Source organism: Callorhinchus milii, unplaced genomic scaffold (genome assembly GCF_018977255.1).
Source record: "Callorhinchus milii isolate IMCB2004 unplaced genomic scaffold, IMCB_Cmil_1.0 Scaffold7, whole genome shotgun sequence".
NCBI classification, from domain to species: Eukaryota; Metazoa; Chordata; class Chondrichthyes; order Chimaeriformes; family Callorhinchidae; genus Callorhinchus; species Callorhinchus milii.
The window spans coordinates 13,001,735-13,017,297 of record NW_024704748.1 but is presented as its reverse complement, the minus strand read 5'-3'; the positions used below and the strand labels follow the sequence as shown (position 1 = coordinate 13,017,297).

The window sequence follows — 15,563 nt, the reverse complement described above, 5'->3', positions numbered from 1 at the left end:
TTTCCTATTATAAGTGCGGAAAGAAAAGCTCATTAATGTTAGCAAACAGACCCCAATGTATCATCAACGGCACGGTAAGTGCTGGATCAGACAAAATGCCACCTCGCTGCCTCAAAAGTTCTGGCCTTTTCATTTTTTGAAGTATTTAATTTGACTTGTTTAAAAATTCATGAAAACTTTCCCATGTTTCCTTCCAGAAAATTAATGCTAGCACTGGCGATTGCCATCCAAATGGATTACATTTTTTAAAGAGAAAAATGACTAATTCATCATTTGAATTCAGAAAGCCTTATTTCAAATGACACTGAAATCTATACTGATCCAGGATTTGCAAATTTACCAGTCTCCAGAGGTGGTCGGTATGTGGGAGCCAACAAAAATACCTCACTACCGGCTTATACATCAGGTCTTGGAGCTCATGTAGTCAAGTTTGACACTAAAATATAATTGACCATTCACTTCATAGCTGTTTCAATTGACTGTATAAATTGACTGTAATATTCACCCACAATATACAGTCACTACACTATCCAGTGATATGCTTTGAGATGTCTTCTGATTTGAAAGGTGCTCTGTCATATCTCACACTATTATTATATGGATGACCTGAGTGTTCAACTCACTCTCACCCAGAAATCAACAATGCTATGTACCTTCAGAGTCATAACCTGGGCCATTAGAAAACTGCGGAAATATTTGCCAAAAATTGCAGGCCATTTGCCAAGTTCTGGAAAATTGCAGAGTGTTGATTGGCGCTATTGAGAAATGCATTTTGTGAAACAACCCATATTAAAATGATGACAATGTAGTTATGTTTAAAATACCAAAAACATACAGCACTTACCAAGAATTTGTCGCAAGAGCTCAGTTTAGGCCGGGCGTGAAGCAAACAGATGGCAGTAATGTCACACGGCTGGTATTTCTATCATGGTTCACTCGCTAGTGGGCGAAGACGATTACCCGCTCGCGCTATTTCCACGATTCCAACAATCACACGCGACCCGAGCTGCTCCACCCACAGTAGCAGCGTCGAGCAAACAGCGCAAGAGGAAAGGGGCACTGAGCGCACGGTGGTGTTACAGGTTTGTAGCGGATTCCGTGGAACAAGTGCAGCTGCACTTCTCGATTGGTCCAGGTCATTGCTTACATTGTTATATTTGGACACATGGAAGTTATTCAACCTTTCCTCCTGGTGGATCTTGGCTACTCGGGAGGCACTGGCACTTGACTGTTCTCACTCGAGTTAGAGTTGAGATAGTGAACTCCGAGGGTGGAAAATAAAGTAAGCTGGGTGTGGCTCTCATTGCTGTTTGTTATCCAGTGATCAATGCTAAGGAATGTATGTATGTGTATATATATATGTAATATATATGTAATATATATGTAATATATATATGTGTATATATACACATATATATGTGTGTGTGTATATATATATATACACATATATATATGTGTGAGTGTCAGCTGAGAAGAGAAATAAGCTGGGAGGTAATAGCCCTTTCACTCGAGCTGTCTGTCAACATTCAATGCCCAGGGAGACCTTGAGTTAGGTTCTAAAGGCCAATCAGTAGCTGTGAAGCTGTGTCCCAGCCCGACAATGTCGGGAGAAAATTAAAAAATAGAAAAGGGAATGATTAGCTTTTACTGTAAGAAGCAACAAAGAGCCATTGGTTGTGAAATTCTAGAATATTTGAATATTATGATTTACTGCCAAAAATGCTCTGGAGGGCCAATTACTAAAGTAATATTAATAGTTTAATCAAATCAATTTCTCTCCTTCTCACAAAGCTACAAATACAGTCAGGAATCACACACACAGCAACACTAACCAGTGAACCTTCTACATTAACAGACTCATTTGCATTTCAATCACTTTTTTAAGCAATGTACAGACTTCAGTATACCCAGATGAATACTACATTCTTTTACAGTTTGTCTAAACATAACGGTTTCAACACTTGAGGTTATGCCACACAGATGTAACTACAAAAATGGCAAGTATCGTGTCAGAGTGAAGAAAACATTATGAAAAAAGTTATGCAAATCACTAAAAAAAATCGCTGCTTCATTTTATCCAAGACTCTCGTCACAGACGACAATGCAGAAGGTCTAAGTTATTTCTAAAAATAACCTCTTCACAATTAAAAGGCATGATTCACTAACCACTTCCTAATAATATCCAAGAAAGCAAAAAAAACATTTTAAACTAGTGGGTCATAGTGAAGAATCAAAACAGACTCAGAGGAAACTAGCCAGAGTACCATCATCTTTTTTCCCACCCTGTCATTAATAAGTCTGGAAGCCAAAGTTTATGTAGAAGGATCATTGTAGCAAATCGGATCCAATGTTAACTTCTTAAAAATATACTGTACCGACTATTAAACAAACAGCGTGGAAATGTGTGGAAATGAGTGATTCTTATTAACAGTCTGCGGGCTAGTAAAATGGAAACTACTACCAGCTACTACTAAATATAAAATACAAAATAGCTAGTAACTATTCTCTGTAATACCCCCTCCATATCGACCAGACTCGCACTCAATCTGGATGGATCATTTCCAAGCCTGTTGCAAATGCAACTTGTTTGCTGATCTATTACTCTGTCCTCCAGCTCTCCAACTGCCACCCGCATCCCCCACTCCTCCACCCCCACCACCCTTCCTCCCCCCCCCACTGCTTGCAATATTCTTTCCCAATCCTACCATAGTCTCACACGTTTGCCATTCTGCAAGGTTACACTCTTCTGTGTGGCTGTTGTTATCGTTTGGAATGACCACCAAACATTTCCAGAGCTGCCCCCAGTGTTATTTTCAATTCAGTTAGGGGAAGCCCTACTCAACCACTGGCAGCAGTTTTATTCACACTCCAACTTGCACAAGTATCAAACTATTTAGTAGGTTGTTGTGACCTTGTTGCGGTGTTATTTTCATGTGCTCTACTCACATTAAACAAACCTCAAACGTAAAAGGAGATTGGAGTCTTATAATTGGAGTCTCAGTGACAGCAGTCATTAAACATATCAACAAAAAATCTACTAAATTTTCTCTCCATTTCCTGTAAGTACAAAAGGTTAGGTCTCGTCAGTTATTAAACATTTGCCAGTTTGAGGTATGGATCACCCCATTCATTAACATAATTACTATCAGCCCATTCCACTGGTATTAATCATCATCACTTCAAATATATTTGCACCTGTGTTGACTTACACTTTACTTACGAGCCTTTGTACAGGTCTGGGATAATTGAAGACAGCATACACTGAAAATAAAGTGCAATTTATCACCATATTTGCCTGTCAACACAACATCACAAATGACCCCATAGAATGCCTATTGTCTGTCTCACCGAGATTGATATCAAAAGGAAAATGACCATCTACTGTTCAACTAAGTCACATTTTCAACAGAATGTTAAAATTATGCAGAGTGAAGTGAAATGTGCATTTATTCACAGACTGGCTGATATATTCAGTCAGACAAAAATCAATGTTATCATACGCCAGCGAGACAGAAATAATGTTACACTGGGCTCTAATACTTGACGATTTTTAACAGGATTCTTTAATTAATAAGGAATCCAAGCGGAGTCTCCACTTGCAGGTCAGAATTTCCTTATTAAAGAATCCCATTAGAATTTGCTGCATATTAAGTTAAACCTCACAATATGATAACACTGTGCTCTCTGCCACTGTAATGTCAAGCCACACCCACAATCAAACCACAGTGATTTGACACACTCTATAATGTGGCACTGAGCCATTCATCACCAGTAAGGTCTCAGGTTGGCTTCTATGTTTTCAGCTAAAATATTGGGGAATTGGGGGCAGGAGGCAAAGAGGAGGAAAGAGGGGTAACCCGCTTGGGGTAGTCGTATCGATCTCAGTGCCTCTAGGCTAGTGATGGGAACACACACCAGGAAACAGATATGTATCATAGTCCAGCAGATTCTGGAAGATTTCTTGTGGATAGAATTGGACTCAAATAAATAATTTGACCCAAAATTAAATAGCAACCACTAAGCAAAATACTAGAGGTATGCTGCATCATCTAGTGCAAATTGTAATGACTTTATATTTCAATAGAGGATGAAATAAGGAAAAGTGAATATTGCTTCTAGAAGAGGGCAATACAACAACAGGGCCCAAAGAGAAATGTTTAACAAACTGAGATGCTCAATGAATTTGATTCTAGTGTTTGCAGCCAGTACAAAAGAGGGAGATACTGCACTGCAAAACTGACAGACAAGTCGCAGGTTTTGCATATTCTAGTCGCCCTCCTTCACTACAGTAAATAAAGATTGCCTCTAAGATTATTGGAATAAACTCAGCATTACTCTTTCAGAGCTGACTCGTTGAGTGGTGTCCTCTTGTTTTTTTGTACACATAAATCAGTGGGTGCGAAGTGCAATTTAGTATGCAAGAGAACTTGCGCAACAATTTGCATGAACACAAATCCAAATATTGACTTGCTACAGAAAAGCTTGTAGTACAACAGGACCAATAAGATAAAGGTGTGCTCAGTTGTGCTGTTGCTGAATCTAATTAAAGCATCCTGAACCTTCGGATTGTGTCCTTAGTGTTTACTCGTCAGAGAAATTGAAGTTGCAATACACAAATCTTTTGAATTAGATACAGTAGTGAGAAAACATCAATAAAGGGTGATTAAGGAGTGTCTCTCTCACTGTAAATTACAAATTCAGCAGTGGAATTTAACAGCAGCTCAGTACTGCCATGCGGTAGTTGTGATAAAGTCAACAGTGCTGTCAGATCTCCATTAATCAAGTGGCAACGTGCAGCTCACTGAAAAACTTCCAAACAGAAATCAGAAACATAAAGTGACCTGGGTCAGACCGTAAGAGGCAAAGGGTCACCAAATTAAGCTGTAAATGTCCTGCTGCATTCTTTGCAACTATAACCCCAATGCCTGATTTAGAGGAAAAACATCAATGTATGAAACACAAAACTATAAATTCTGTGTATGTAGTACGATTCACCACAGAATTTTATTGGCATAAAAAGAACTTATTCAACTTACGTGTGCAGAAACTATCAGTTTGTGAAATCACACTAGTGTATACTTCCCAGCTTATGCCAGAGTCTCTTTTCTGTGAGTAGGAAATCATGGGGAAGCCGGAAAGAAAAGTGCATCCATATTCAACACAAGAGAGAGCTTTCCAAAACAACAGCCTCCACATTACTATATATATGCATTCAGCAACAGTTCAATTTTACAGCTGACACCAGATCTTGAAAGAGCCTATACTGACGCCAATGGTCGTACATACCAATCATATGAAATCACCCAGTTGGCTCACGGAAAGCGGGCTTTGACCCTTAGACCCAGACAACGTTACTCTTTGCTAACATGGCTCATTCAGAACAATTCTGCAGCCTGCATTACCATGTCTTCTTCAATGACAATACTACGTAGTAGTTACGTTTTGATGTTAAATTTGTCTTCTGAGACATGTGGACAACTCTTTAACACAGAGACTTTTAAAAACCTATGAAGCAATTAAAAAAAAGTTTATTAAAAGGGAATGTCCAGTACCTGAATTTGCTCATATTTTTTGCAGCATGGCCATGGTTTCAGCTAAATCCTGCCGTACAGTACGTTGCAGTGCCCGTCAGTATTCTGCTAGGAGACACGGACTTTTATCTTCCAATAAGACAAGTTGACACAAACAAGCAGCTTAGTCCTGTCAATCCTGTCAGCATCGGGGATAGCACACAGTCAAAGGCTTCTCTCAGGCTGCAAGTAATTCAGTTTAAAAGCTCCATTAGTTCCTGGCGCACATCGTTAGTGCCCTTTGCTGCAAACTTCATTTCACTTTCACCAAAGGTTGGGTATTAACTGATTTGCATACTAATGGTAAAGGGAGAACATAATCTGAAACCATTTAACTCTGCATAGTTTCTCCGCAACAGTGCCTCTTGCTTCTTCAACACTGCTGTTGATGAATGAGTGGAAGGCAACAACAGCCCTGACAAACAAGCAGCTTAGAATAAACCTGATGGACTGGTAGAACAGCTTTGCAAACCTGCCATTACTGCAAGAAGCAGTGATACATTATTCTGTTCCACCACTGGTCATTAGGCACTTGTACGTTCACAAAAACATAGTTCCATTTAATTGAAAGGCTTGTGTATGTGTAAGAGGAAGAAGGAGGGACCCAGGCAGAGAGAGGAATTGTTTTAATATTAATATACTTAAGTAATAGATAATGTAAGAATTACGTTCTAAAAAAAAGGAAAGATTTAGGAGTTTCACAGCCTAACAGGTTTCTCTTTTGAGGGAAGGTTTGTTTTTAATCTTTGCCTTGGATCTGCCCATACCTGTCGACTTCAGTTCAACATGAAAGCGATTTAACAAATTCTTTTGTCAATTAGCCCTTGGATCGCTTGATATTCTGCTATGCCAATGACCTCCTGACCCACACCTGACTGGCGTCCAGCAGATGGAGCCAGACCACAATGCTTCTTTGTAACCATGGAAACAAGCCATTCTTGCCCATAAAGGGTAGAGCTGTATTTCGTGGGCTCGGTGAATTTCACAGCTTGCTTGTAACTGCAGGTTATCTCCTTGTGCAAGTCATCATTAAATTTCTGGCAAGTGGCTAACACTACCTTTTTTTCTCCAATTCTAATTATCTAATTACGGGGAAAAAATATTTCATTTGGCAGGATGCAACAAAATCTTAAAATAATTGATGAAATCATGTTTCAGTTTGGTTTAGCAGCACTATTATTCACGTACATTAAGTCTGTCAGTACGTGCACAATAACTGTAAAATTATCAGGTCAATATTTATGTGGTTAGAGCACTCGCTTTGCAAGTGAGAGATCTGGGTTCGATTCCCGGCAGGGCGAAACCTTGGGCAAGTTTCCTTACTCCATAGGCCCAATAATAATCCCTCCAAAAAAACAAAACAATAATAAATTGGTCATTTTGAATCCATGACTGTTTGTGGGACATTGCTGTGCGCAATTGGCTGCCGCGTTCGCCCACAAATATACGCTCAATTCACTTTACAGTGTGTTCTGTGAAGCGCTTTGGGACGTCCTCCCGACGTGAAAAGCGCTATATCAAATGCAAGGATTATTATTATTATGTATATTCTGGAAACTAGTGTATTGCATTACTGTATAACAGTACTAGTCACACTATTTTAAAATTAAGTTACAAGTTATTCTGAGACATTTTATATATTATATATTTAACTCAATACAATAGAAGGATTCGCTGCTTTGTTAATCCTAGGTGACTAATGATAATACTCTGATTCCAAATTTTTAAAGTCTCTAAATTCTCCCCTATTCTGGAGGCAATGATTCTCACTACAATATAGTTCCAATAAATGCCAATCAATTATTCTACATGTATGAGACCAGGCAGTGAGGGTGGAAGGCATTACTGTTGAGCTCACTTCCAGTAAGTGCGTGTTTTTTTAAAAAAAACAAATATGGTGCGTCCAATTTTTTTCTCACTTTCTCCCCATTGACATATGCCCTCTTGCTCCTAGTCTGGCCTCTACTTGCTGCGGTACAGTTCTGGTGCGGTTCCATAAATTCTGTTTCCCCCTCCTCCAAGCATCCATTGCTCACACATGACTATAGGTCATGAGTACAGTCAGGCGACTTGTAGAAGGAGTCAAAGCTATGCCTGACCTCTGCCCACCCAGCTGCCACAAACACACACAACCAACAGAGGGTGCTACAGATCCAACAGGAGCAAAGCACAAACCAAAGCTGGTTTTCCGTGCCTAAACCTGGAAAAGTACGAGCCAATTTGGCCATCCCATGCAAACCGGCCGAGACTAGCAAACTTGGCATGGGCCAGGATTCGAACCTGCAAGCTCCTGATCTGTACGCCACAGCTCTATCCATTACACATCAGGGGTGGCCTGGGAAGAAAAGAAATATGGAGCAAAGAAACGACGGCTGTCCAGATCTTCTCTTCCAGATTAATGCATGCAGTTTGGACCACAGTATAAACCAGAAAACACTGTAGAATCCATTTTAATATTATTTTCATGCGACTCATAGGTCTATTGCCATAAATATTTTCATCACCTATGAGTTACTTAGTTAGATGGACCTATATAAAATATCATATTCACTTGGACCCAGCGTGCATCTCCTTTTGGCGTTATGAATGTTGCATCTTAAATAATGTGAAAGCACACGGTAAACAGCATTTGAGCTGTGGAATTTGAGCTCTCTATGTACTGAATAGGCTATTATAATTCAAGCTTCTGTTCTCAGTTCACAGAAAGCACAGCGGTACCTGCCAATCACACACAGTCTGTCTTTTCCATTTACCATCACACTGCAGCAAGCATTTTGCATTCAAACCATCAAAATCTATCAGATTCGTAAATGTGTTTCCAGCTTATAGTGGAACAGCCATAGGTAATTTGTAACAGCTCACTGAATCCTAAATGTCAATATTGAAGCTGAACAAAAACAGAAACCACACAGAATATTTTGCGATCAAATCCTATGGTTTGAATATTACTTTTGTGAACTGGTTTGAATTTCCCTCATTTTGAGGGATACCTATGCACCTTACTTGAGCTCCAATTTTCATTAGATCGAAAATCTTGAAAATGCTTAAAAATCATGTAGCAGCCAACCTTCCTCATTTGAACATAGCTTTCAATGGGATAACAAACTAAAAGCCTGGGGTTCTTCAAATTATATTTCATTCTTAAAATTCCTTCATGTTGAACACGTATATACAAATACCAGATATTTCTACAAGTAAGATGGAGTTACCTTGATGTTCTTTTACACAGATGGCTCCCACTAATAACACTCCAGAGTAAAGGCCCATATTTCGCACCATTAAGTGGCCTGTGTAATCTCAATCTGACATTCTCTGAAGACGGATCATAGCCTAGCAACAAATCCTTCTGTTTTGGATGGTCTAGTAAATTATTAGTCAAGGTGACTGAGATATATATATATATACATAAAATATAATATATATTATATACATACGCACTATCCTTCCGGTTATCCATAAAGAAAATGGGTAGGAAAAGAAAAATCCTCAACACATTTACAAATGTCTTTTCTTTTGTTTAAAACGTGAAGGCTAAGGATTTTCTCAGCCTATGAAATAAAACTTGCATTCCACTAATGGCTTTATCAGATCTTTTCAGGGACCTTGAATCAGCTCATCTACTACCTGCTGAGCAACTTTATTCATCACATCAATTCAAAAGCTGCTATAGCCAAACACTATGCAACAGGATTTTGGAGTTTTCAAACCCACTTAGCTGTCTCTTTTCTTATGAAGTACAGCATCATGTAGTATAACACTTTCAAAGTACTGCACACTGAAATTCCACTATCTAAAACAATCTCATCTTTTCATGACTTACAGCTGTTTTACAGCAGTTGGCAGAGAATTTCAATCACAACTACCCAAAATGTAATCACTGTAAAGATCCTTTTATGCATGGTCAAAATAAATAAGACAAAACCTTTTCACACAAGTCTTCTAACAAACACACAAGACAAAGCAACTCTAAATTAATCTAAGAAACATATATCCCTTGAATGAAAAATTCCTTCTGGATGAAAGCATCTCCTTACTTCAAGCCTCGACAGAAATGCTTTTAAAATCTTCCCTTCCTCCAGGCTGTCTTGTCAAGTCTGCTTCACTTCTCTCTAAGTGACCATTGTATCAGACTATTTGCAAATTTGATCTCATCTATTGGGGCGGGGGAAAAATCTAATCATGCATTGCTTACCTAACTGGTGTGCCTAAGGCAGAAAGCACCACAGGTGTTTTGAATTGACAAAGGAGCCTTCCCTTTCGAACCTCTTCTCAGCGGCTGTAAAACCAATGCAAAGAAACAGTGGATTAGCAAAATCAATTACTCCAATATTTTCAAATATCTGTTTCACAAAACACATGTCCATTCTTGTTCTCATAGCTTCTTGTTAAATATTAAAAGAAACCCAGACAAGAATCTGAAGTATTAACACTTTGCACTGCTTCAGTATTAAACTGATAAATGATAAAAACAGTACAATAATCAGCCACCGTAAGCCTACAGGTATAGAAGCACAGACATTCACTTCAGGTTTAGCAGTGCTGTGCAAGTAGAAGTATTCAAAACACCAAATCAATACCCTTTCTTCCACTCACAAACACAAAGGAGTTTTCTATGCTGTGAATTTCTTTCCTGCATAAAATAAGCTCTCAATTATAAGCAATGACAGTAGCCTTAACATTGATACTGCATGAAGGCAAGCAAGAAAATAAACTCATTAGTACGGACATTGATTTAATTTCTGTAGAACCATTAAAATGGTTATTGAAAGATATACATTTATAAACAATGCAAATTCAAAATGGATGCGCAGAAATTAAATGGAGTCTGTTTTCACATTTTCTTAAACAACAATTACACATGGACATTATTTTGCCTTAATAATAATAATAATCCTTGCATTTGATATAGCGCTTTTCACGTCGGGAGGACGTCCCAAAGCGCTTCACAGAACACACTGTAAAGTGAATTGACTGTATATTTGTGGGCAAACGCGGCAGCCAATTGCGCACAGCAATGTCCCACAAACAGTCGTAGATTGAAAATGACCAATTTATTATTGTTTATGGTTTTGGAGTGATTATTATTAGGCGTGTGGAGTAAGGAAACTTGCCCAAGGTTTCACCCTGCCTGGAATTGAACTCTGGTCTCTCGCTTGCAAAGCGAGTGCTCTAACCACTGAGCTACAGGACTCCACTTAAGTACGCCTGACTTGTCACATCTCTGCTCTTGGGAGAGTCATGGGCACATGGTCTTCTAGATCAATGGCAATTCCCACTGTGGTTAGGTGGAGTTTGTGAAAGCAACACTGGTTGGTGCTGCTTTGTTTGGGAACTGAATGGGAGCGAGAGACCTCAATTTGATTCCGGCAGGGCGAAATGTTGGGCAACTCCACACACCTCTGTTTATCTTGCAGTAAGAAGGAACCCGGATGTTAGTCGATTGGCAGATCACTTTTCTGGGGATAATAATTCCTTCAAAAATAAATAATAAATTGGTTACTTCAATCCACGACTGCTTGTGGGACACTGCTGTGTGCAATTGGCTGCTGAGTTTCGCCCACAAAATATTTACAATCAATTCATTTTACGGTATATTCTGTAAGCACTTTGAGACGCCACAAAGAAGACGCGGACATGGTGCTATATCACATGCAAGTGCTCACTGTTGACTGTAGCAGCAATACTATAGATTTAAATCATGTTGTTTTAAAACAATTTGAATATTGTCCTCCCTGAAAATTTCACCTCTTCTTCTGCTGAAGATGCCGATTCTGGTGTTCTCTGGTACCTCATCAAGTGACATTGTTCACTTGTGAGCTTTGATGGTGAATGTTTTGCAGAATTTGCAACCGTGGGCATATCACAGCAAAGCCCTAAATTGGTTTCACCTGATTTCCAATAGAGGTCACTGGACAGAGATCAAATGAAGAATCCCTTGCCCCCTTCTTTTGTTGTCTATTGAGTAATTCCACACTGGGCAGCACTTTCAGCCCGAGCCATTGGAGGAACCTGTTTTACTGCTAATATTAAAAAGTCATTGCTTGCAAGTTGATTGTCCTTGTGGATTGTTACCTTTCCCTATCTGCACGCATTAATTTAGAACAATCCTAATTTTAAACCCTATAATAATAAGCACTTCACAAGAATTTTACTGCAAAGTGAGTCCACTGTGCATTTGTGCAAAAATAAATCCAATCCCCACGAAGTGTTTACCCGCATACGAGAGAAACAGATAGAATTTAATCATTCCTCTTTCATCTGAATATTCAAATGCAAAGGACGAGTCAGAAGTGACTGAAGTCTACATTGACATCATATATTATCAGCTATGAACCATAAAATACCAAACTCCTGCATTAATCTAGGAAGGCAACTGGTGAATTCTTAATTCCAATTCTGTCACACTGACTTATCTGTTCCATTAAATCGGATTCTTTTCTGTAAATTAATACAGTTGCTCCCAACTCACCAATTGGCACTGTCCTGGTATCAGAAATACTAAATCTAAATAGAATCCATGTATAGATTTAATCAGTCCATTGTAGGATTCTCCATAATTCTTAGCAGCAAACATGGGACACACAAATATCCAATGCGCGTATTGTATGAGAGATTGCTTGATTAAAATTTATCACAATCCCCAGCACTGCAACTTGCATCCAAAGATTTGCAGGCACTATCAAGGTACAAAACAAATTATGCACAACATAGAAGCCACGATTTGCATTGATGCAAATTAAAACTAATTTCCTTCAAATGGTCCCCTTCAGACAAATATACCCTGAACAACTGGAACTCTACGAATCCAACTTCCCAGAAATACTCTTTTTTGACAGGACATCTGTTGGACACAATTAGCAGTAGGGACATATGTACCTGGAAGGAATTCAAAGGGAGATTTCATACCTCAGTACGTTTCCAGGGTGCTATTGAGACTACCACAAAGGAGGTTCAATTCTACACGTCTTTTAGCATATCCCAAAGATCCAGCACCACTGACAAAAGTGCTGGTTGACATCAAAATGTTCATCAAATACCTCCTAGATTTCCCGCAGATACAAATATGCATACGCTTCTAGAATTGCACATAATACAGCCAAGACTATACATCCCACTGATAATGGGTAGCACGGCTGTGGAAGAACAATCCAAGAAAATCCTTAATTGGTGACACTGGAGATATTTTATGACTTCTGGTCCCCATTCCTAAGCTTCTATCAAAGGCTGCCAGCATATTGTACACACTCCACACATAGCTGTAACACCACAGGAGGACATGCTCAACCCCACCCCATCGTGATAAACCACACACCATAGCAGCGCAACATAGAAGCCACCAGACGTTAGTCTGGTTAGTAAACATCCGAGTTGAACTGAGCACTGCTTGCATCCTCACAAACGAGTCATCAGGTACATCAACAAGCTACAGGCCTTTGTAAACCTCACCGGTAAGACTATAACTTAAGTGCATTGGATTTTGTATTCTGACATTGTGAAAGGAAATTTCTGATGCCTTGTAACTAAACAATTAAAATAAAAAAATTGAAACTGATAGAAACAATGTCAGTGGAAATCAACAAAAAAGGACGGACGTAAATGATTTATGAAAGCTAACACCATTACTCAGATTCACTTTCGACAGACCAGAATGTATCTCATTATAGGCAAAGCATTTTCTCAGCATTATCTAGTGTTTCAAAAACTATTTTGTTTTAAACATGGACCAAAGTTCATGATTACTCAGTATGTGCTCTTAAAAAACAGTGGAATTCTATATTCATTCTTTATTTTGTTACAAACCATCCACATTTGTCAAAATGGTTGCACTGAAACTAGTATATCAAGTGTGCACAACAAAGCTAACCTCCTTCTCACCCCAAGATCTGACAATAACAATGAATTGACTTACTCGAGCTCTTAATAATGATTTGCAGCATGCCAAATGTCCCATAAGAGATATAGTCAGTATCTAGAAGCTGTGGGCTTCAACTATAAAAAGGTGCTTACTGCAGAAAAAACTTTTGATTCCAGTACCTAACTCTAAAGAAGTACATAAGCTTACATTTTCCTCCAGAAAAGAAGCTGCTTACAAAATACTACATTGTTCTTCATGTCATTTGCATGGAATTTTCAAAATTTGCGTAACATCGAACTCTTTGGAATAAAGGACAGCAGTTTTAAACTATCCAGTTACTCAGTCACAAGTGAGATAATGAGCATTTCTATCCTACTGTAAATCTAGGACATGGAAGGTAAAGACATCAAACCTTCATAACTCTACATTTTGCTAATGGGATAGGGAACCAGTCTGTGGGTTATTCATTCACATAGATTTTTTTTGCATTTCTCTGAGTCTTACGTTTCATTACAGCAGTAAAAAAGTGGGTAAAATTGACAGAGCAGCTTTTGAGATTAAATCAAACACGATGCACATGGCCCTGACAGGGTTAGCTCCTCAGATTAAAAAGATAAGTCTTCAAAACTGCACATGGACTAACACATGCAAAAATGTGAAGGTTTCAGAAAAAGACTCATTTAAGGAAAAAGAACACTATTTATTTACATTGTAAACCTTACCAATAATGACACGTTATGACTCAAAATGATTTTAATTTGAGAGTCTCTGTAAAACATTCAAGCCTGAGGTTAAATGCTGACAACCGCATGGAGGTGCTTAAACATGAATGGCAAGTCTCAAAAAGATCAAAAAAAAGAGAGGAGCAAAGTCAGCTGCCCTACTAATGACACTGAGAAGGGCAAGATTGTGAGAAGTGCATCTAACAGGATTTGGAAAAGAGGGCAAACTACTTCAAACTTACTGAATGTGTTAAAGTTGACTGGCGCAGATAAAGCAAAATCCCTAGAGTGATGTTTTAGACCAAAGACAACCAAATCCAATCTTGTGAAAGGAATCTTACCCTATAGTGTTACAATGCAAATGATTCACATTCTTTTTTTAAAAAAAATCCATTCATTGTCCCATGCCACACAGGCCAGGCATGTGAAACTTTTAAGGAGAGGGATGAAGTTCATTCATGACTGTTAATGATCTCCCCCACCCCCCAACCCTTTAACTATTTCAACACTGAACTGTTGTGGCTCTAAGATTTTTTTTGCAGAGATGTCAGTTTTACATACTGTACTTTTTCATGAAATTGGTTCTATGGATTTCTAACTAATCACATTTATAAAGTAACAGCATTCTCTTGTAAAATAATAAAATATGCTATTTTAATATCAACACGCTATAATTAATATAAAGCAATGAATACGATCAAGTTAGAATATAAAATTTTTCGTCTGGGGCAACACATCGTTTAAATGAAAGACATCTTTTTGTCCCTTTCCTGTTTATCTGGTTTTCCTCTCTCGGTGGCTTCAAAAACCTCTTGACTATGTTTTTCGGTCAACATTTTCCCCTTTCATGCTTAGTGCTACTAATTGATTCGAGAAAACTGTTTTATAAGTGCAAGTTCGAGAAGTTGCATCGCTCTTCCGATTATCAGTACAACTTGAAAAGCACACCATTTCAATCTCATTCATTTAAGTATTGAGTAGCAGTAATGCAATGTCTATTTGGGTGAAATGGCTGACTGGTGAACACTACTTATCGACATGTGGAGAAAGAAATAGTACAAAAACTATTCTTGAGCACAAAAACTGGACATGTTGCAGTATAGTGAGAGACATTCGAGAGTTGTGAAATATTTTAGGTGTTAACGACACTGCAAAAAACAGCAAAAGCAATCTTTAACACTATTAAAAGATCTCACCAAAAGAATGCAGATCAATCAGCACCTAAAAGAGAAATCTCGTGTTTGGGTAGGTCACTGCAACAGAACTCATTACATTGCTAATGGATCTTGAACAGATTCTGAGATTTCTGGGAACAAGCCGTACATGGTTAATTTCAGACGGCAATTAGATATCCAATACATTATTAATGCTTTGGTTTAAGAAAGTTCCATCAAGTGCAGCCACACTGTCAAAGGG

General features: G+C 38.5%; 1 protein-coding gene across 3 annotated transcripts in view; it reads right to left on the bottom strand.

Moving 5' to 3' along the window:
* Window positions 1–15,563, bottom strand: part of ndst2a (N-deacetylase/N-sulfotransferase (heparan glucosaminyl) 2a) — a 180,400-nt gene that overhangs the window by 77,641 nt on the left and 87,196 nt on the right. For 2 of the 3 annotated variants that reach the window (XM_007898115.2, XM_007898132.2), the window contains one exon: window positions 9,763–9,846. The gene's annotated coding sequence lies outside the window, so the exon portion shown is untranslated. Of the gene's footprint in view, window positions 1–5,552; window positions 5,754–9,762; window positions 9,847–15,563 lie in introns of all 3 variants that reach the window. The other variant, XM_007898123.2, reaches the window with a different exon arrangement.